The sequence below is a fragment of the Mirounga leonina genome, unplaced genomic scaffold (genome assembly GCF_011800145.1).
Source record: "Mirounga leonina isolate KUSES-001 unplaced genomic scaffold, KU_Mleo_1.0 Mir_199, whole genome shotgun sequence".
NCBI lineage: Eukaryota > Metazoa > Chordata > Mammalia > Carnivora > Phocidae > Mirounga > Mirounga leonina.
The window spans coordinates 5,895,402-5,918,819 of NW_023270498.1; positions in this window are offsets into that span (position 1 = coordinate 5,895,402).

Consider the following 23,418-nt stretch of genomic DNA (forward strand, 5'->3'; position numbering starts at 1 on the left):
GGAAATAAATGCAGGGTCCCAGTGGTTTCCCATAAGTGGGAGACAATACAGATCATGTTAAAAAGCTTGAATTTAGTAGCATCAACATCAGTGTTGTAAGTTTGATTCTGCAATCTCCTCACTATATATGAAGAACTCACTATACTTGAAGGATTCACGACTCCTTTAAGACTATTTCTATAAAATAGGAAGAGCCAAATGCAGGTCACAAAAATTGAAAGAGAATAGTGATGAGTACAGAGTATGCTCTCCTCAAGTAATAACTGAATAAAAGGCCCACAGCTTCAAATAGAATTAACCATGCCTTTCCCCCGCAAATATGAAAATTAAAGTAGATAAGTGCAGGGAATCTTGTTGGTACATAGTATTTCTTTAGTTTCCCTGGATTTCAGCCTTTACATCTTTAAAATTATAGAGTACTTTTCTGCATTTTAAAAAGAGTTATTTAAGGTACATCTGCCATAAACTGAACATGGTACCTTCATAGGGAATGCAATGGTAGATTTAACAAACGCAGCCTCTGGCGTTACAAAGTTTGCAGTCTGTAAGGGTGACAGGTAATAAAAAGAACACAGTCCAGAAAAGCACAGATATTTTAATTATCACTTGTGGAATATAACCCTCCCACAAAAAGAGGGTCTATAAAAGATAATGGGGGAGTCTAAATCAGCAAGAACTTCCTGATAGTGTGGTACTTAAGCTGATACCTGAAAGATGAGGAGAAACTGACCTTGAGAAGGTCCATGCAACTAATGCTTCACACATGGACAACTGCGTGGATAAAGGCTTTGAAATGAAAAAGGGGATGCATCCAAAGGCATGACACATCACATGAGAACGGCCAGTGAGGAGAGGTGGTCTTAGATGGATTTCATCAAGAGTCAAATAATACAGGAACTTCTAAGCCCCAATAAAGTCTTTGGATTTTATTAATAGAATGATAGTACTTGAAGGATTTAAGTAGAAACATCATGTTCAATTCATTGATTAAAACAATTGCTGTTGCTGCATTGTCTAAGTGGAAGGAAGGTTTGAGGAAGACAGGAGAGGAAATTGAGAATCCAGTAAGAAGGCTCTTGTAACGATTCGCCAAGGAAAGTGGCATTTTGGAAAACTATAGTGGCAGATGAATTTAAGTAACAAACAAGATATTCTTTTTTTTAAATTATGTGATGTTAATCACCATACATTATACCATCAGTTTTTGATGTAGTGTTCCATGATTCATTGTTTGCGTATAACACCCAGTGCTCCATGCAGAACATGCCCTCTTTAATACCCATCACCAGGCTAACCCATCCTCCCACTCCCTCCCCTCTAGAACTCTCAGTTTGTTTTTCAGAGTCCATCGTCTGTCATGGTTCGCCTCCCCCTCCGATTTCCCCCCATTCATTCTTCCCCTCCTGCTATCTTCTTCTTATTTTTTTTTTAACATATAATGTATTATTTGCTTCAGAGGTACAGATCTTGATTCAACAATCTTGCACACTTCACAGTGCTTGCCATAGCACATACCCTCCCCAATGTCTATCACCCAGCCACCCCATCCCTCCCAAAACCCACCACTCCAGCAACCCTCAGTTAACAAACAAGATATTCTTAAGATGTGGGAATGACTGGGCTTTTTGAAGAATTGACTGAAGGAAAGAGGCATGAACTCTGCATAAATCCTTCTTGGGGTTTATGCAGCTGAATGATGCAAGTTGCATTTTCAAGAACTCATTTAGAGAAGATTGAGATAGAGATGGGTTCAGAATTAAGGGTGGGGTGAAGAGAGTTACCTTTGGGACATGGTATGTGTGGATTTTTAAGGACATCCAAGAGGACATGCTGGATATACCTAAGAGAGAAGAATCAGGGCATCGATGTCAGATACTAAAGAAGCCAAGAAAATGGTCGAGATAATCTAGGGAGAGAACAGAAAGGGAAAGAAGATGAAGGCACTGAATGGAGCATGGCAGTGTGGCAACATTTAGCTGTGGGATAGAGTAGCCAGAGAGGAGATTAAACAAGATCCAGAGAGTCTGGAGGGAAACCAGGAGAATGTGCCCTCAGAGAAACCAACAGAGTTGACTGTTCTATTGTGGAAAAAGCAGATATGCTGTCGAAGCAGCAGAGTTTCAGTAGATAAGTAGAGAGGAGTGTATTTTAGACCTGGCAACATGGAGGTTGTAGGCGATATGGACCAGCAGTGTAGGTAAAGTGGTGAGAAAGAAGCCATAGTTGTGTTCACTTTCCTCCAAGCTGGACATGTATGAATAGTGGACTTTCTGTATATATACAATACTTGAATAAAAAGTGAAAAGAATTAGGATGAACGTGGGGAAGAAGAGTGTACAGGCTGCTCAGAACATCCCACCTCCAGAATGCTGGGCAGATGTGGATCCTGACACTCAGAGCCGAATCCAAGAGAAAACTTCTAATACATCACTATAGGCTGATCCTCATTAGGTGACAGGCCTCTGAGAATGAGAATGGCCCTTCTGTGTCTCCAGGAAAGCAGCAGACCCCATCAGGAAAAAGATTTAAAAGTTGCAACAGCTCCAGAGGGCTTACATCCAACACATTTCCCCCTCTGTGCAGGCCCCACCCAGAGGAAGTCTCAGGAAGCAGCAGGAAGGGGTGTCTGCTGTCCAGGCTGGTCTGCTTGGGGAATATTCATCCCTGATCCAGTCTTGGGGTATGGGAGAGACACACTCCAAAGACAGTAACAAACATAATGTGGATGAGGCATTAGAAGATACAGAGGAGGACTTCACCCAGCCTTAGGGGGTCAGGGAATTGAGCCGGTACATAGAGGCATGATTCTTAGTGCAACACTGACTTAAGCAATATGTGTGGGGAGTAAATTGAACACGATGGCAAATTCCCAGTGATATGAATTCTGTAAAGAGGAATGATATAAAGTTAAATATATATTTATATAAAATATATAAAGAGAAATATATAGGACAATATAGTCAAGTTTCTGTAACATAAAGGAGGTAGCATATACATATATATGTAACAGGTGAGAAAGAAAGTATCTGGCAAATTTTGAACTGCCACACCAGTGTCTGGAATTTAAGGTTGGTCAAAAACAAACTCAACCCAGATATCAGAAGACAATAAAAGGCTTTTAACCAATAACTAATGTAATAACCTTTGGATGAAGTTTCACCTGCAAAATTAATTCAGTGTGGGTTAAATATGAGTTTTGACATACATAAAAAAGAGCTGAAGTTCGAAGACCATTAATAACAAGTAAAATAAATGACAGTGTCTTCAGGAAGGAAGTATTTAATGAAGTGTCACAGAGGCCAACAATATGCCCGATATTAATTAACTTCTTAATTAATTATATGATGAAAAGAATAGGCTTCAAGTAAATGCAATTTTCTGTTGATAGGTAATGAAGGATGGTGACAATGTTAGCAAAGATGGAAAATGCAAAGTGACCTAAAGAAATCAGGAGTTTAGCTAGGCACATTCTACAGAGAAATAGTTGCTTTGATGATGAATAAAATTTAGAAAAGAATATAACAATATGTTGGGATTTGAAAAAAATAGTGGTGCAATGATCCATGAGATGTGTTTATATATCAAGCTAAAAGAAAAGGCATGCAATTAAATTTGTGATCAAATGGCAAAACTGAGCTAACTTGGACTAAATAGAGTGTTCTAGCATAATTTGTATGACAATAATGCTTATTTCTATATTTATGTGCCAACTTATTATTTAAAGCTGCAATAATGTAGCTTAGCAAAGTGATAATTTTTATCAATTTCTATGAAATATATTGAGCACAGGGAAAGTTGGAGACACTGCTGGGCTCTGGTTCCACAGTGGTACATTGGGCATAATAGTCCTAATCCAGCATTCTTCAACAGAGAGCCTGAATAAGGATGTTCCATCGCTCTGCCCACCAGATGTCTCTGTACAAATGACTGCAGTTAACAGGGGGAACACTATCTTCCTTGTACTTCTGAGTACAAATTCCATCCAAAGACATCATCATTTTCACTGCCACCGGCCTAGTCTAGGTCACTGTCCTCCTAATCTCAATGACTGCAAAAGCCGTATAATTGATTTCCCAATTTTCACCCTTACCCAAGTTTATTCTCCACCCAAGGAGCAGAACTATCTTTGAAGAATGAGCCAGAGCATGCCTGACCCTGTTGCAATCCTGTCGGCAGTTCTATGTGTCACTCAGGGCAAAGCCACAGAGACCTGATGTGGTTCTGCCCCTCCTTATCCCCCTCCCCACCTCACTCGTCTCCAGACACAAGGCCCTCCACACTCTTCCTCTTGCAGGCCAAACACATTTCCCACCACAGGGTTGTTAGCACTGCCTGCTGTCACCTCCTGGATTGTCCTCACAAGGAGCCCTACAGAGTTCCACACGTCACACGTTTTCACTGGGTCTTTGACAAAATGTCACACTCTGAGTGAGGTTCTTCTAAAGCTCTATTTATAATTACAATATTCCTCAGCACTCCTCATTCCAATTCTTTATGTATATCTCTCCATACAAAATGTCTTTTTTAACTATTTTATGTAATTAATTATTCTTTTTGGTCTCTACCGCCCCCCCCCCCCCCGCCAAATACACACTCCATGAAGGCAGTACTTTCTGCCGATTTTGCTTACTCTGTATCTCTAACACTTAAAACAAAAACCTGCTATAAATAGATCCTTAATAAACACTACGCAATGAATAAATAAATGCCAGAGAGGATCAAGTTGTTGGAATGACATCACTGAGTCCCGAGAGGAGATGTTTCACAGTGCGATGTCTAATTAGATAAGAACCAGGGAAAAAGGGGAGGCCAAGAATAAGAATACAGTTTTGTTTCCTCTACCTGCCAGTCCATGCTTTTAACATCCAATTTGTTCAGAATGTCAAAGAGGTGTATTATTAACTTGGTCCCTCAAATCCCCCAATATTTGGTATATGCAACAAAAACATCAAGAAATAAAATAGTAAAAATAATCCATGGAACTTTTGCTATTCCCAGGCTGGCGTGTCTTTGACTTAGTGCATGATGGCACATTTTGACATGGGTGGTTGGAGAAGCTAATATAAGCGTAGGTTTCACTGCTGGAGCACAGGTAGGAGACCACAGGCCCTAAGACACATGGTTGAACAACCTTGATCGATGACTACAGCTTTGCCCTGAAGACAAGTGATTGTTCTTTAGTGGCCTGGCTGCAGATACCAAGTTTCAGCACACACGTGTAAGGGGTGAGATTAAGGTCTCAGAAAAGGACCCACAGCTTTAAGGGACCCCTGAAAAGCAGAGGTCTTAATGTTGTCCTGTGGGTAGCTTCCACAAGAGCTGACTTTGCATGCATCCTGGCAAGTAGCTCTGTAGCAAGGCTTGGATTTCTATATGCTGTGGCTCTTGGCAACTGAGCAGGTTCAGGGCCTTGACCATGCTAGGTCTCATAGATGCAGAGAACTCAGAATGCAGGCTACTAAGACTTCGTATGAAGATTCAGCCTTACCTAAGCAGTCATGTCAGAGGGGAAGGCTCAGCTCTAGACAAAGGGGATTTTTTTCTACCAGAGTCATCCATATTAAGGAAGCCAAAGAATATTCCTGTTTTTAAACCCCCAGGCACAAAGTAGAATTTTCTGTGCACTTATTATTGTGACTATAGATTGATCAGCACAAAATCCATTATGTGGATACACCAAAGAGGAAAATATGATGGGGCTAGCATGGGATCCCTACACTGTCCACATGCACAACATGGTCCCCAATAGTTTCTGGATTGCTTAATCATATGGGAGAAACATTCCTTCATAGGCAGGTATCCTAGCCCAAGGCTACACCATAACAATCCCATAGACACGTCTACAGCAAGAGTTCCATGACACAGCATTCTTACACCAAAAGAAATCCTCATGCTTTGTTAATAATTCAGGACTTGGATACCAGAAAAACATGCCTTGAAGAAGATATGGAAATTAACTGGTCTAGAATAGATTAGGAAAAGAGACAATTAAAGCAAAACCTCCTGACACTTTGCATATTCATCATTAAAAGAAAGCTAGTCCAATGTTTCTGCAGTGGAAGGAAGGTTGCATGTAGATGAATCTTCCTCCCAGATAAGCAAAGATCTGAGGGCAAAGCTAACCATTTGCTGAGTCTGTGGGCATTTACTCTTAGCAGCCACAGTTTCCTCTCAATCAGTACTAGTAGACATGACAGTACTAGGTGTTCCATTGGCTCTGCTGGATTTAAAACATAATTTAACAGCAATTCACTCTTCCTCTGGTAATTAATATAATTTAGCATATACTTCCACAAAAAGCAGACCACTGAATTTGCCACCCTAGAGTCCTGCCCACTGAGTAGACTTACCCCTATGTGGAATTGAAAATCAGTGGCTGGTGCTAGCCTGGCACTGTCTACAGCAAGGGGGAGACAGCTGCGGGCCTTTTCTTCTGCTGACTGCCGCAAGGCATGCCCCATGACGCCACAGACACAGGAAATGCAAAGCAGTAGGTACAGAGAGCTGGAGTCTATGTACCTTCTTATGCAGCTTATCTGTCCTTTAGGACTTGCTAGGGGCTGTTCTTTCTTATACACTTAGGGCTTACCAGGTAAAATGGGTCAAAACAAAGTGCCACGCATCTTTTATTTCATGGAGGGCATATGGTGAAGTAACCTGCTTCTCATTTGATTAGAATCAATATCCTAACACTTCCCTGACCACTATAACTCTGCAAATTTTACCAATATTTCAGGATCTAAAATTTCATGGGGTTTATCTCCCTCCTCTGGCAGGCTTATTCAAATATCCTGAGTGCTTATTGCCTCCCATTCACTGCGTCAAGGTAGCATAATGTTATCAATGTAATGAACCAGGAAGAAATTATATAGGATGTCAAGCTCATCAAAGTCCCTCCGGACTATATTTTGGCAAGGAGCAAGAGAGTGAACATAATTTTGAAACAAATCAACAAAACTGTTTTGTTGTCTACGTAACTGTAAAGTGCTTCTGAGATGCTGTTAAGAATTTCCGGATCAATAGCTGTGCCAAGTGTCAGAGGCTACCACACCCTTAGATGCAATGCAGGATAACCAACGTCATCCTCTGCCACATGCTGTTCATGTGTAAATTTGGCTAGCTAGATAAATGAGGACATGGTAGGAATTCCTCTTTAAGTTAACAGTGATTTCTGGAAATTCCCCAGGGATGTAGTTATGCTTTGGTTCATATTTTGATGTGCAGAGTGTTAGTTCTGGGGGCTTCCAGTTGACACTTTTCACAATATCCTTCATTCCATGGGCCAGGAAGCTAAGTGGGAATCCTATCATCTGGTACTAGAAATAACCTCAGTATGGATCCAACTGGGACCCATCTGACATGGATTGAGGCCAACACCTTTTTCTGACCAGTGAACCACTGTTTCATTGCAGGTCTCTGGAAAACTGCATAAGTTTATGTGAAGCATAATATTAAAAGGTTGTCAATTTTTTTCATTTCATAAGATATTGTTACTATTTTGCCATTGCCACAGATATAGGGTTACCAAATAAATTATAGGATGCCCAGTTAGACTGCAATTTCAAACAAACACAAATGCTTTTTGATAAATATTGCATAGAACATACTTATATTAAAAGTTTGTAGTTTATTTGAAATTCAAATTTTACTGAGCATCTTGTGCTCTTCTCCCCTAAATCTGACAACTCTGCACACACCTTTGTTGTTTAAAACTCTGATTAATACTTGAATTATTTTGGTAATTTTGCCTACCTTGCCTCTGATGAGTCAGTGTGGAATGAAGATTCACTGGCCTTCACCATGTTGGGTTCCCATTTTCCATTGTGATCATGGAATCAAATCCCAAAGTGGCATCCAGAAGTGTTCTTTCTCCTGAAGTTTCCATGACACACATTGTAGGATGCTGTGGGAATATGTAAGCTTGGTACTCATGAATGCGCCAACATGAAATTTCAGATGAGTTAACACGGCATGAAGCCATGCTTACCAATGGAGCCAATGGAGTTTGTATCTACACATTCCATCTTTGTATCTCTCAAGTGCACAATTTTTGAGGTGCTTCCTGCAAGGCTCTTGAACACAGCACAAATGAGCCTCAGTTCTCAGCAGTGACAACCACGCTGTGCATCTCTGTGTTGGCTTTCCCTCCTTCCATTTTTCATTCTTCTCCTCCCTTTCTTTTGATTTCTAAGGTTATTCCCAAAATAAACTACCTGCACGAGAGCCCTGGTCATGGCCTCTGCTTTCTGAGTCAGTGAAATCTGGGAATAAAACACAGTATTATCAGCTCTTGGGCTTGTTCCTCAACTATATTCTTGTGACTTATTCTTCATAAGCCTCTTTGGAGATGAGGGGTCTCTAAGTTGCCATGGAAGGCCCTGCGGTTTTCCTCAAGCTTCCTAAGTACATGTCCGATGTTTTCCATTTCTCTTTTACTCTGTGTATGCTCTCCATTTTTTTTTTTTCCTCTGCAATTAAACATCACAGCTATTTGAGCTACTATCACCTTGACTTCACTGGAACTTCATCCCATGCTATCACAGTGATAATTAGAATTAAATGTGGCCATCACATAGCATAAATCAACCATTTTCATCCTCCCACACAGAGATTATACCTCATATTATATACAACTGTGTCATGCATTCCTTTTATTATACATGTTTATATATATGACCAATCCAACCTCAGAATTTCATTACAAGTGTCTATATCCTGGGGTCTTTTCTAATACTAATTATTATATTGGTGATAAGTTCAAAGAAAAACAGATGGTGCATGACAAATACAATAATCTGAGAAGGGTTTGCATGTTAGGTGGCTGCTTGCAGAGAATGGAGCATAGGGAAGCCACAAGTGGGCACAACAACTGGACCTGGTAGTGGGTACAGTGTTATCTTTAGTCCCAAAGACGTGATGTGAGAGAATGCTCACTGGAACCCAGCAGGAGAACAATTATCATAGTTAACTTTATGCTCAACTTCACTAAGCCAAGGTACCCAGTTTTTGTTCTAACACCAGTCTAGATGTCTTTGTGTAGGTGTTTCATTGAATTAACATTCAAATCAGAAGACTTTGAGTAAAGCAGATAACTCACCAACCAGTTGAAGGCCTTAAGAGAAAAAAAGCCATCCACCAAGGAGGAAGGGAATCTGCCTCTGAATGGCCTTTGGGCTTGATGATGAAACATCCAGGGCTTCCCTGGGTCTCCAGCCTGCTGGTCTGCCCTGCAGATTTGGATTTGTCAGCTGCCACAATATATGTGAGCTAATCCCTTAAAATCTTTCTCTGTCTCTGTCTTTGTTTCTTTCTCTCTGTATATCTCTGTAGATATACATATAAACACACACACACATACACACACACAATCCTACTGGTTCTAGAGAACCCTGACTAGCAGTCATATATAAGTAATTGACTCATTAAGAAGACAACCTTCAGTGAGGGGATTCAACTAGCTGAGTTGACCATCCAGGAGGAAGTCAAGGTGATAAATACCCTGGCCTATCTCTAGTCCCTCTTTGACTTCTTCGTTGGTATCCTCATTGGGTAAACCCAACAAACAAGAAAGCTGGCTGACCTTCAATCCATTCAGATCAGTCTTGAAGGGTGCCAATTATATGTGTTGGCATTTTTCTCATTTTACTGATGGTAACTTGAAACTTGCAGTACAGTGATGATTGCTGTTGAATATTGATTAGAATGCATTGCTTTCTGATTCTAAAGCTAAGCTTTTTCCATGATACAACACTCTCAATTTATAACACAAAACTAAATATTACAGCAGGGAAATAAAATAAATTGCATTTAGAAATTACATCATTGACTGAGAATCTTAAATGGAATCAAGTGCATTGTACTATGTTCTTTTATATAAAAATTATACAGGAAATATGACCAATATTTTACATGGAGGCTACAGTGGTAATACTCTGATGAGTTGTGAGTTTAAGACAGAATTAGGTCTATGTTGATGCTGTATCCACAGTAAATCTAAACTGCAATGGAAAAATCTTGATTCATTTATTATCTTCACATACAACTTTGAGAAGAAAATATTGACTGACATCCCAGGGAAGCATGAAAACTGAAGTAACATGCTGAACTCAATGCAAACTGACAAAACAGGAAAATGATTTTACCTGAGGGCCTGATATTTTTTGCAGAGATTGCTCTCTATCTCAGACTTCTTTCATTCGGGGTAAATAAAGTGAGGTAATTTTATAGGACCAGGACACACCGTTAATGGATTCCTGGTCATTTCTTTGAACTGATTTCCCTGTGGTTCTGAATGTTTCAAGTCCTCAAGAGGTGGTTGGCAGTGTTCAGATTGTTATGCCATGAGATGGTTGGGGACACAGGGAGAAAGTCTTTGGAAGGAGCCCAAGGGAGAGATGTCAGTTAACAGGGCAAGTTCCAAGCTATGGGGCACTGGGGGATGACTTTTACTTAATTATGCTCAGAGCCCTCCTTAAGGGAAAACCTCTCTGAATCTTGAGGACTTTCAGGAGGATACCCAAATCTGTTAATTTCCCTTTATAGCTTCCATGAAAGAACACAGAGCCAGGCAAAGGTGTCAGCATTCTTAGGTGATTGGTGTGAGACCACTATGGGGGAAAAGATAGTGTCTGAGCTCCTACATCTCTCCTCTTGGTGCACACTTGCAATCCTGATATATCCTTGGTTTCAAATACCTAGAATATGGTACACCTTGAATGAAAATAATTCATTCTAAGGGAAGTGAATGCACTGGCTCTTTCTATTGCATTCTTGCCCTCCCGCCCCTTTGCAGAACAAAATAAAGGTGAGCATGAGTCATAATATAATGAATAGGGAAAGCTCTTTCATTCTTAATATGTAATTTAATGCTTTGTTAGGATCCAAAAATATAATTTAGCTGATGCGAACTAGGATTCAAAATGCATTACAAAAACAAATCGTAAATCACAGAATAGCAAGAGAGGAAAATTGATTAATCAATCTGTTGTTTGAAAATAACAAACAAATTCCCTCAAAAAGTCTCTGAAGTCCCAATGGGGGGGGGGGCATGATTAATACATTAGGTTCACCCATTCAATTTTAAGAAAGGAATGACTGTCTTCTTGACAAATGAAGAAACTTGACAGTGGGAGCAAAATGCAAAGACCCATCAAATGGATGGGTTTCTTAATTTTCCGGTCAATGTAACTGCTGAATGTGGCCAGAGAAACCTCTGTCAATGGAATGGAGAGAAAGGGTAGGCTCACTAATGCCAGTGCTTATGCATTTGGCTGCAGGAGCATGAGTGTCATTGAAGAGAAAGTACCAGGCATGACCCCACCTTTTCCCAGGTGAGGGACTCATTGTGTATCTTGATGTCCATTGTTTGATGTTCTTGTCATTATTACTTTATCTCATGGGAAATGCCACATGAGTCATTTAAAATCTCTTGGTTATAAATCTGTTATTTTAGTTACAACATTGAGAAAAGAACAGTGGCCACACTTAAAAAATAGGTAGCAACTTCTAAAAGAAGTTTCTGTGGGGATTTACCATTGGCATTTGGCTGGTTACTGCCAGGACTTCGGAATTTGGAGTTTCATAACCCAAGATGGTTGTTTATTTTTGTGGACCCACTTGCTTGCAGTTAATTTCTAGAATACTGGCATTCAAAAAATCAGCACAGCAAGTCAGGGCATTAGCAACAGTGGATACAAATAACTCAACCCAATCTGCCTTTTAAAAAATCCTGCTGCAGGGACACCTGGGTGGCTCAGATGGTTAAGCATCTGCCTTTGGCTCAGGTCATGATCCCAAGGTCCTGGGATCGAGCCCCACATCAGGCTCCTTGCTTGGCTGGGAGCTTGCTTCTCCCTCTCCCTCTGTCTCTCCCCCTGCTCATGCTCTCTCTCTCTCTCTCTCTGTATCTCTGTGTCTCAAATGAATAAAAAAAAAATCCTGCTGCATTAACAACATCATAAATTAAGTGGCCACATTGCAAATGTTGCTGCAGCTAGTAATCTGCATGGGCAATGACTGACAGCCTCACACCAGACCCCATGTTTAATGACACAGGATACGTTCTATAACTCCTCTCTATGTTACCTGTCAGATGTTGTTAAAATCTTGCCACATTTAATCAACAGAAACTGACACCAGCAAATAAGAGAGATGCAACTTTCATTCGTAAGACAGAGCTGCACAGGAAGAAAAATTTCTCAGTAATGTTCCCAGATTCATGGCACCAAGTAACAATTGTAAAGAATGAAGAGGGTAAGACGCTGGGATCACAGAGGATGCTGGGAACACACCGCAGGGGTGAATGCTTCCATTATAAATGGTGTCCATTATGGCCTCGCTAACAGCCTCCCCTTTTGTCTGGGGAAGCAAAATCACAAACTAGGCTGTTTAAAAACAATGGTTTGCATTACTTTGCCATGTGTCCCTCCTGGAGGAAGGTCTGTGCACAATTCATTATGTAGTGTGGGTTTGTTGATTCTCATTTTATAGTTTCTGTTAGATTTACTGCCATTTAGTTTGCCAGCTCTGTATCCTGTTATTAAAGCGTAGAAGAAACGAGAATGATTTTCTTCCGTGCCACTAACTCAGGGTCTTGCAGCATTGGTTTAGGCTACAGTATGTAATCAGCTAAATATTCTCTCCTAAAATGTAGAAAATACTTAAATTTTGACCCATTTGTCAAGTGTCATGGATTTTGAAAAGACTATATTTAGTGTGAAAGCCCTCTGGCTCTTCTCCACCAGCACATGGCAGTGGAGAGAAGCAAATGTAATATTAGAAAACCCTGAGGGACAGCCAGAAAATGTCTAGGAGAAGCTTCCTAAATGTGGAGAGAAACAAACCGGGGTTTGTAGTCATTTTAATGTCCTTAGAGGGCATTGCAGTCCCTGCGATCCATTTAGGAGGGACATCTGAGGAGAGGGAAGTGTCAAGCTATGGCTTCTGTCCCCACCCTCCACAGGCCAGGGAACATTGCCCTAAATAGAAAAGTCACCCTGTAGAGAAGGGATTGGGAGGAAGGTTGGGACTTGCCAGAGTCAAGGGCAGCTGTCCTCTCCGACATCCCATTGTGCCCAACTCCTGCTCACCGACTCTCGACCAGACAAGCACAATCACCTCCTTTTTTTTGTTTTGCCTTCAAACAAATTTCTCATTGCCCCTCCTTCCATTCTAACTGTGTGCGGTTCCTTATCACCATGAGGATGAAAGTCCAATATGTTTTCTGGCTCAATATTTTAGAGAGTACAATTAAATTCACTCTTAATATCTTGTTTGACTCCTGAGATGACCTTGAAGGATAATGGGTAAGTAATTGTTGTCTCCCTCATGAAAAACCTCCATGACAAGCTCAAGTATATATATATCATATATATGATATATATATATGGACACACAGCTGATAAAAGATATAGATTTTTTTAAATTTTTTAAGATTCTCAGGGAGACAGTAAACTATAGAAAAATGTTTAGATTTGTAGAAAGTAAATCATCTATAACAAAATTAGGCAGTTATCAATTTATAGTAGTGTTTTGGGGAGTCAATTTCCATTGTTTTTATTCACTTATTTTTTTAAGGATGGGCTAAATATGCAGACTCTTTTTAAAAATACTAAATTTGGGGTGCCTGGGTGGCTCAGTCATTAAGCGTCTGCCTTCGGCTCAGGTCATGATCCCAGGGTCCTGGGATTGAGCCCCACATCGGGCTCCCTGCTCCGCGGAAAGCCTGCTTCTCCTTCTCCCACTCCCCCTGCTTGTGTTCCCTCTCTCGCTGTGTATCTCTCTGTCAAATAAATAAATAAATAAAATCTTTAAAAAAATAAAATAAAATATAACTAAATTCTCTAATGACAGATATATTCCAAATAACTGAAAGGGTATTGCTTGTGACTGAACCAGGGCAATGACAAGGAACAATATCTTATCAATGATTTCTATCTCCTATTCTTAATTTTTTTTTTTTTTTTTTGGTAATTAATGTCCAAGTTCAGACCCCATTAGAAATATCTCATCTGGGCATCTCTCAAAAGTAGGAAAGAGCATGTTTTACCCAAGGTTGTCATTCAGAAGGTAAATAGATGAGGGGCCTTCAGAACTCCTTGTTGCTTGTTAACTCATAACCTACCTGGAGGGCTACATCTGCCCCTCATTTGGTCTCTGCAGGGCTGGTGAGGGGTTGTGACCCTACAACAGTCAATGCAGAAGAGAAGGATGCTGGAATGTCTCTCCTCAGATTTCTGCCAGGTATCTCTCTCTTTGGAAAAGTACTCCAAACTCCCCATAAATATGAGTCATTCTTGATTTTCATTCATTTCAGCTCAGCGGATTTTACTAGGCATGTGGTGGCTCAGGCATTGGGTTCCATTGATGTTGGCTGTATGCCCCATTTCCTTATTTTACACTATGCCCTTTCTCTGACCTTTCCTTCTGGGATACACCAGTGAGCAAAAGCTCAGCAGGCACCTCCACAGGGCTTTGTTCTGACCCCCATAACCTAGGCCAGTAGTCACTAGTAGCAGTTGTTAAAGTATTACCGTACTAGTTACTGGATAGTTAATTACAGTACTAAATGATATCGGTGCCACCCAGGCCCCTGAAAGCCCTTACACTCCTGGCAGATTCAGTCCCGAAGGATTCAGTTGGGCCTTACCTTGCCACCTGGGTGGCCACCAGCCAGCCAGCCTAACACTTTTCTGTGAGTTCTGTTCCCCCATGTTTTTAAGCTGAGAGCAAGCTGGGACATGGGAATGGGGGTAAGACTCCATTCCCCATAGTGGCATCCCTGTGGCAAATGTCCTGGGTCCTTCGGGGGCTCTGCTTCTAGATAGTCCTTTTCAAATTCTCTTTGTCATATCTCAGATTTTTTCTTTTCCCACCAAGCTGCGAGAGATTATCTAAATTAACCACACTTGATGTCAAAGCTTTTAAAATAGAAGCATAGGTAATACTAGCAGACGTGGGGGAAAAAATGTCTTTCACCTTTCTCCTGAAATCTATGGTGCAGGCCTCCCAGGCCTGACTATTCTGGGTTCAGGAAGTAGTAATGTAAAGGACTAAAGTATTCTCTGTGGGTCTTCACTGCCTGACTATGAGGGGCCTCAGGGCTATTGTCCAACATGATATTCATCAGCAGTACAGATTTCTAAACATTTTACAGTTTATGATGATTTCATAGATGATAGATGATAGATAGATAGATAGATAGATAATAGATAGATAGATCATGATCATTGCAAAGTTGATGCTCACATTCAACAAATACCTAAATATATCAAGCCCGTTCTATTAAATTAGATCTATCAATCAAACAAAACAGGCAAACAAAGGCTTTTATGTAGCATACACTGAAGTGGGAGACGAAGAAACAAGCAGATAAATAAGTAACATATGCAGTAATCATATGGTTAAAGGTTTACATAAAAAAATAAACCTGGTTGAAGGAAATTAAGGGAGTGGTGGGGAGGAAATATTTCTCAAATAGAGACTCATTTATATAAAGGTCTGAAGGCCACCAAGGAAATGTTTCTGCCAGAGGGAATACGAGAGGAAGTTCAAGGCTCTGAGATGAGAATGTGGTGTTCTGAAGGACAATCAAGAGGTAAATTTGGCAGCAGTTGGGTTCAGAGAGGTGTTGGGAGGCTGGACCATGTGATCATATAGCCACAGAAAGTCTTTGGCAATTACCTGAGTATGATAGGAAGCTGCTGGGGAGTGTATGAGAGACATAGGAAACTAAAGATAGTTCCCTTGGGCAAAACTTAGGGACTCGATTTACAGCATTGCTATCAATTGAGATAGAAAGAGAAGAATGGATTTGGTGGTAGACTGGGAGTAGGAGGAAGATCAAGAGTTTGGTTTGGGGCATGTTGAATTCAAGGTCCTTGTTGTCATCAAAATGGAAATATCAAAGAAGCAGGTGTGTAAATAAGACCAGAGTTCAGGGATAAGATCTGTGTTTTAGTTATGCACATGGAATTATCAGCATATAGACAGATGCATGAAAAGACAAAGCACTTACCCAAGGGTTGAGCTCTTGGATATTCCAGCTGTTAGAGGTTGGGAAATGTGCAGATGCAGACAAGAAAAATGAAAAGGAACACCAACCGATCCATGAAGAAAACCAGCAGAGTGCAGTGTCTTGGAAGAAAAGAAGGAAAAATGTTTCCAGAAAGATGGTGTGATCAGCTATGATAATGTTACTGACAGTCAGTTAAGGATGATGAGGACCAGTAATTGGATTTAGCAATGTGCAGGTCACTGGGGATCTTGTCAAGAACACTCTTTAGTTTGAAGAAGATTTTCATATCTAATTGGTCATACTAAAACAAACCAAAAACAAAACCCAGCTACAAACAATAACTCTAGTGAAGTATATACAAAAATTGAACAGTAATTAAAGCTTCATATTTTCTGACAAAGGATTTGGTTAACAGAAACCACATCCAGAAAAGCTTGCCGTTATTCTAATTTGGCTGCTTTCCTTCACTGTGCATGATTCCTTGCTTCTTCCTTTATTGTACTTTCACTCACTTTCCTAATGTCACCAAATGGAACTTCTGAATGCCATTTAAAGATAATTTATGGAAAAAGAAGGAAAAAGAGAAAGGAAAGAGGAGAACGAAGATAGGAGAAGAAGATGATGGTAGATAAATAGATAATAAATAGATGATGGATGGATAGGAGTATGTATGCATGGATGCATGGATGTATGCATGGATGTATGTATGCACGTACGGGTAGATAGATATAAAGATAATATGTGTAAGCAGGACAAAAATTGGAGTATTTTATAACTGAATCTCAGAAGTGACACCCCATCACTCTTGCCAAATTCTATTCATTAAAGCAAGTTACTAGGTCCAACCTTCGCCCAGGAGAAGGGATTGCACTAGGGGTAAATATGAACAGGTGGGGAATCATTGGGAGCCATTTTGGAAGGTGATGAGCACAGAAGATTAGGTCATAAAAGATACTGAAGCTTCCAGCTTGCTCTTCAGGACCCATCAAGTAGCTGTACAGAGATGTCCATGTGGCAAGGATCTTAGGCTTCTTACTAAGCACTAACATGAACTTGTCAAGGATGGGAATGAATTACCTTTGAAGAAGATCCTCAACCCGGCCAAATCTTCAGATGACTACTGGCTTAGCCAACATCTTCACTGCAATCTCATGATACGCACTGCATGAGAGCCAGGCAGCTAAACTGCTCTCCAATTCCTGACCCACAGAAACTGAATGAGTAATTTGGAGGTGATTTGTTATGCAGTGGTTGATAATAACACATGCAAGCACTCATGATTTTCCTTCAAGAAGCCTCTCCATGGCCTTTTCTGGGACTGTCATGATCAGAAATGCTTTCGTGAAGACATCCATCAACCACATCTATAAACTGCCCCCATCATTGAGGGGTCCTTCATGTTCCTTGTGAAATTGAAGAGCTGATTTAAATTGTCAGCACTATAGGCACCTAAGATCTGAGGATTTATTTTTTTCATCTTACTAGAACTTTTGGACAAAAATGCTATGTAGTTCAGAATTTTGCTTGTGAAAAATCATTTATTTTTAGAAAATGTTTAACACTTTTTGCTAAAGTTGCACCATTTATGTTTGTAAACTGGCTGAAATCCCAATCCTTCTGCATGTCAGAAATTTTGCTCAGTTTCACACTGAAGTATTATGGAAATAGAAGAAATTTAGGTTATTTGCAGCAGCCTGATGGTTTTTAGGGACTAGAAAAGTTCTGGATTGTTTCATTGCCAAGGAGCTTACTTACTCAGCAGGTCACCTGAAACAGGATAAGAATGAATTCCAACATTAAAATTCAAAGGCAAGTCCAACTGCTCCCTCCTTAAGTAATGCTTTTCATTTTTATGTACACTAGTATCCTGCTGGAGGTACTGATGTTGATGTCTCACTGGAGCTAGTGATAAAGGTGAGCTGAGGTCTCCAACCCTCATCATGAGGCACCCTTATTTGTTCCCAGTGCCCTGAGGTTAAATTGTAACAGGACCTGGGACCTCTGTTTACCTGCACTCTGGCCCCTAAGCATAGACATCAATTCCCATCCAGACCAAGCCCATCAATACTTGAACTACACACACACACACACACACACAGTCAAATATTCACACGAAGAGAATAAAGTCCTATTTGGTCTCTCCATCCTGCTTTGCTGATTTTGATTTACAGACCATCTTATAACTTTTGCCCATTTCATTTACAGAACATAAATATTTCTTAACCTCACAGTACCAACAGAGAGCATTTCTTTCTTGAACGTCCCATTTATTTTATCCTCTAACATCAAAGCTTTCCCTGAGGCATCTGCACACATTATAGTAATTTCATCGGGAGAAAACAAAAGTTAGTAATATTGACCCCCAGATTTGAATTCTCATGGTTCCTTCAACAGGGGGAATAACTTTCTCACCTTTGTTGACCTCAGCAAGAGTTCAGCCTTGCATTCCTAGTTGGACGATCCAAAGCCATAAACTCTCTGAATATCTTTAGGGAAGTCAAGTGGTATAAAAATACTTCAGTAGCTGGCTCTCCAGTCTCTGATTTAACTTGTACTTAAATTTAGTTCCTTAAGTATCTTCTTAAGGGAAAGTAGTTCAGCAGGAGCCAAATAAAATTGAAGTGCCTATTCTCATTGAATTGTAAGATCATCTAGGCTCCATTTCTTTTCCTAAATCCTTCTTTTCTTTTCTCAGGAGCCTTAACTCTTTTTTCATCTGGATCCCAAAGGAAATCAGAGCAGACTTGGACAGATGCCATATTCTCCTCTGTGATAGATTTTGCTGTGACATTCATCACCATATTATACATGAGAAAAGAAACAAATTTTGAACATGTGTTCTATACCTGGCTTGTGCAGTGCATTAGTTTGAGTAATAGGCTCTACCCGGAGGGTCACTACAATCTGTTGGGGAGGTGAAAATATCACCATCTCACTACCACCATCATCATTATCATCATCATCATCATCATCATCATCATCATCATCATTGCTCTTATTAGCTGGATACTGACTGCTGTAAGTGCTTGACAATCTTAGGAGTCAGACATTATTGTCCTCTTTTGCAGATGTGAAAACTGAGGCTTAAGACGTTAGGTATTTTATGCAAGATATCCAGGCTAGTAGGAGGCAGGACTGGGTAAGAATCCACAGGCTCTGACTCTAGAACCCTGGTTCTTAGGCACTGCAGTAAAATGCTCTCCAAAAACAATGAAAGGTTGTGCAAAAGTTTCTGCTGGCCCTGACAACGGGGTTCCGAGGAAGGGACATGTCAGTATTCATTTGCCAGAGCACAGTTGCCAGCGGGACGCATCAGGGATACATCGGGATTGATACTCTCCACCAAACCCACCTCTCCTGAAACCTGCCCAGTAGCCCATGTGAACAGGTCCCTGCTGTCTCGTCTCCACGTCTTTACTATGGTAGAGCACAGGTAGCTCTTTCACTTCCACCTGTAAACCCACCTTCTGCTGCAGCTGAGATGTGTTCTCTTCCTTCCTTCATTTTCTCTAATTCACTCACAGGTGAGCACTTTCTTTTTTCCCCTTGCAGCAGATCTTCCTAACGTCACTCAAATCAATTTGCCTTGAACCGATAGGTATTTTGACATAAGACAGGGTTCTGTAGAAGGCATTAAAATCAGGGTGGCAACATTTAAGTTTAATCATCTATTTAATAGAACACTTTCCTAGGGTCATCGGAACCATCAATGACATTAAAATGTGTTTAACTGTTTAAGGACCATTAATCTGGAAGGCGATGCACACTGGATTAAAGGGACAGAGTAAATGAAGTTACAGCTGCATTGTGAAGGGATACTTAACATATTAAGAGAATACAATTAGTTAAAAACAAAGAAGTATATACTAATACCTACAGAAATGAGGAAGAATAGTTGGCCTGCAGGGGTTTACAAAATGCTTACAGACAGAAAAAACAGATCATTTTCAGACCCTTATTTCAAACAATCATTTGCAAATCATCTACCTTTTCTGTCCCGGGACCTCATAAGCTTAGCTCTGAAGGAAGGCTGATATATCTGTGGACTTCCATAGTTCTTCACTTAGTCTCATTTTTAGTGTCTCTCTTCACATACAGCTTTGTACCAGACTGCCTTGCAAATATAACCATTTCTCTGGATAGATTCTTGTTCCATAGGGACAGGTTCCCATTTCCTCCCTTGCTCTAGGGAAATGAGTTGTATGGCAGGTAGGATGCATATAATCTTCAGACCTCTGCCTGGCTCTGATTTTCCATCCTTGTGATTGTCTCCATCCTTGTGGATTGAAAAGCACTGACTATTTGAGAATATGCTTCCAGCGCTAATGGGGAAATAAGTGAGTAAATTAAAACCTCATGGCCAGAAGAGGGAGAAGAGATAATGAAGCAAACAGAAAGGGTCTGTTGAATGCCATAGCTGAAGGGCTTCTGCTTCATTCCCCAGGTGAAATCACAGCAAGGGCGGGAGACTGTTTAAAGATGAATAGCTACTAGCGAGTCTCTGCAGAGAAGCATACCCTACAAACCTCTCCATATAATTTCATCGTGGCACTTCAGACAGCACAGGTACAGATGAGGACAAGCTCTATCTTCAAGAGTCAGACCAGAACGAAGAGTCAAAGATCAGATCGGACTATGGGCATGTTATCAGGCATTGACAGAGGCTTGTGTTGACTCACATGTTTGAGAAAGTGTTTGGGCCCCCATCTACCATTTCCAGGGCAAGCTGACATGCCTGCAGACTTCCACATTCCTTATTGAATTTTCTGGAAATTAGGCAATACCCCATGTCCTGAGGAGAGGCTTCTGTATTTTCCCTAGGAATAGGTTTACAACCATTTTTAAGAAATATAAAATACAAATTAAGTTTAATTGTAGAAAAATAGAATTATATTTTCCACATCCAAGTGGTCAACAGTGTCATACTGAATATGAGTAAAAATACTCAAAGAAGAAAATAAAAATAAATAATTATGATTGTTCATCCCACCACCCAAAGTTAATATGTTGATATCTTCTTTTCCAAGTTAATTTCCTTAAGCATACACTTTATATGTTTTTTTGTGTTTTTTTTTTTTTAAGATTTTATTTATTTATTTGAGAGAGAGAGAATGAGAGACAGCATGAGAGGGAGGAGGATCAGAGGGAGAAGCAGACTCCCTGCCGAGCAGGGAGCCCGATGTGGGACTCGATCCAGGGACTCCAGGATCATGACCTGAGCCGAAGGCAGTCGCTTAACCAACTGAGCCACCCAGGCGCCCCATACACTTTATATGTTAACAATTAAAGAAACAAGCAAACAGAATCTTAGTCACCTCTGCAAAGTGTCTTAGGGGAATAGTGATGCCCATCTTCAGGTTAGATGTTTAACAACACACCTTACACACATATCTGGCTATGGTGCATGTTTCAAAAGAAGGAAGAATGAAGAGGAGCTGAATAAGTAAGGTTTTAGCACAGACTTGAGATTAATAGTAAGGGATATCAAAACAACAGAAAAATGGTTTCCATCAAGGACCTTAACAGAGAAGAGATTCCCATTGTCAAGGAATTTTCAAGGACATTCCAACAAGTTTTTATCTAGTATGAAGTTTTAACAGGGTTTGAATTTTGCCTCAACTCCAACCCCACTCCATGACATAATATTGTCTAAAAAAAAAGTACTTTTCATGTGGTAACTTGTGGTACTGGTGCTTTAGGAAACTTCCTTCCAGGTAAGAGTTGATCATAGTTCAGAGAGAGAACAGCTGGTACCAGGATTCAGGCAACAGTAAAAATACAAACCCAATGAGCACTGGTGGTTGCTTGCCCACCAAGCTTCAGATTTTCTCAACAAATCTCAGTTTGTTCTCTGATTCATGTCTAGACACAGTCATCTCATCCAGGTGTGACTCCAGTTGGGCTGAGGAGATTTCCACCAATTCTATTAATTATTAGAAGTGGACATTTGAACCAATTCCAATCAATTGTAAATGAAGAGATGTTTGCTGGAGGCTTCTAAAAACGTTCTTCATTGTCAGTTGAAAGAGACAGGGAGTCAACTTTCTCTCCTTCTGGAAATCAAGGAAAAGTGTCTCCCCAGTTGTCCCCAGTGTTCATTTTCCATCAGCAAAGACCAGGCAGTGCTAAAGCTGACTGCCAACAACAGAGGAGGAAATGCCAAACATCTGCCTCCCCACTGACATCCTTTTGTTGTTGTCCTTGTTTTAAAGGAAAAAAAATAGTATTTATTTTTAACTGAAGCATGCTTGACATACAATAGTAGTCCAATTCATTAGTTTCAGGTGTACAGTATTGTGATTTGACATTTACATACATTACAACATGCTCATCACAATAAGTATAGTCACCATCTGTCACCACACAAAGTTACGACAATAGAATGGACTATATTCCCTATGCTGTACTTCACATCTCTGTGACTTACTTAGTTTATAACTCAAAGTTTGTACTTCGCAATCCCCTTCTACTGACATCTGTGAGCCAAACCCCTCTCCACCCTGGAGCTGCTCTGACCACTTGGCCAGCCCTCCTGCATTAATCTTTAATCGTACAGGGAATTACAAGCCAAGACTGCTTTTGGTCTTTTTGCTTCTATATTCATGGACGGGGTTGGTCAGGATTTTTTCTGGGTGTCTCTGCTTGACAGATGTGACTTGTGAAATGTTTTGGTTGTGGCATTTTGAGAGTAAAGTTGTCGACTTGTTTTATACATTTCCACGGTTATTGATCTAATCAGATTTATTCTTTTTGCTGGTAGTTTAACTGAATTAATTGCCTAGAAAATTGTGTATTTTTAAATTTATTGGCACATGTTTTTGCATAAAAATCTCTTAAATTTTAATGCTGTCTACATATTTGGTTATATGCTCTTTCCCATTTGATGCTTTGTATATTTGCTTATATTTCTGATTAGATTTACTTGATGTTTACTTACTTCCTCTTAAAGACTAGCATCTGGTTTTCATTTAAAAATTTCATGTTCATTATTTTACAAAAGACATTCACCTGTTTTGTTTCCTTCATTCCTTCTCCTCTCCTTTAGTGTTTAGTTTTAGTTTCTGTAGCTTTTTTCTTTGAATAATTTGCCTTATATTAGTTCCCATTTTATTTAATAATAAAGATATACAGGATTGTAGATTTTTCTTTTTTTTTTTTAAAGATTTTATTTATTTATTTGACAGAGAGAGACACAGCGAGAGAGGGAACACAAGCAGGGGGAGCGGGAGAGGGAGAAGCAGGCTTCCCGCCGAGCAGGGAGCCCGATGCGGGTCTCGATCCCAGGACCCTGGGACCATGACCTGAGCCGAAGGCAGACGCTTAACGACGGAGCCACCCAGGCGCCCCAGGATTGTAGATTTTCAATGGTTTGCATCTGGTACCCATTCATTGTCATGACTTTG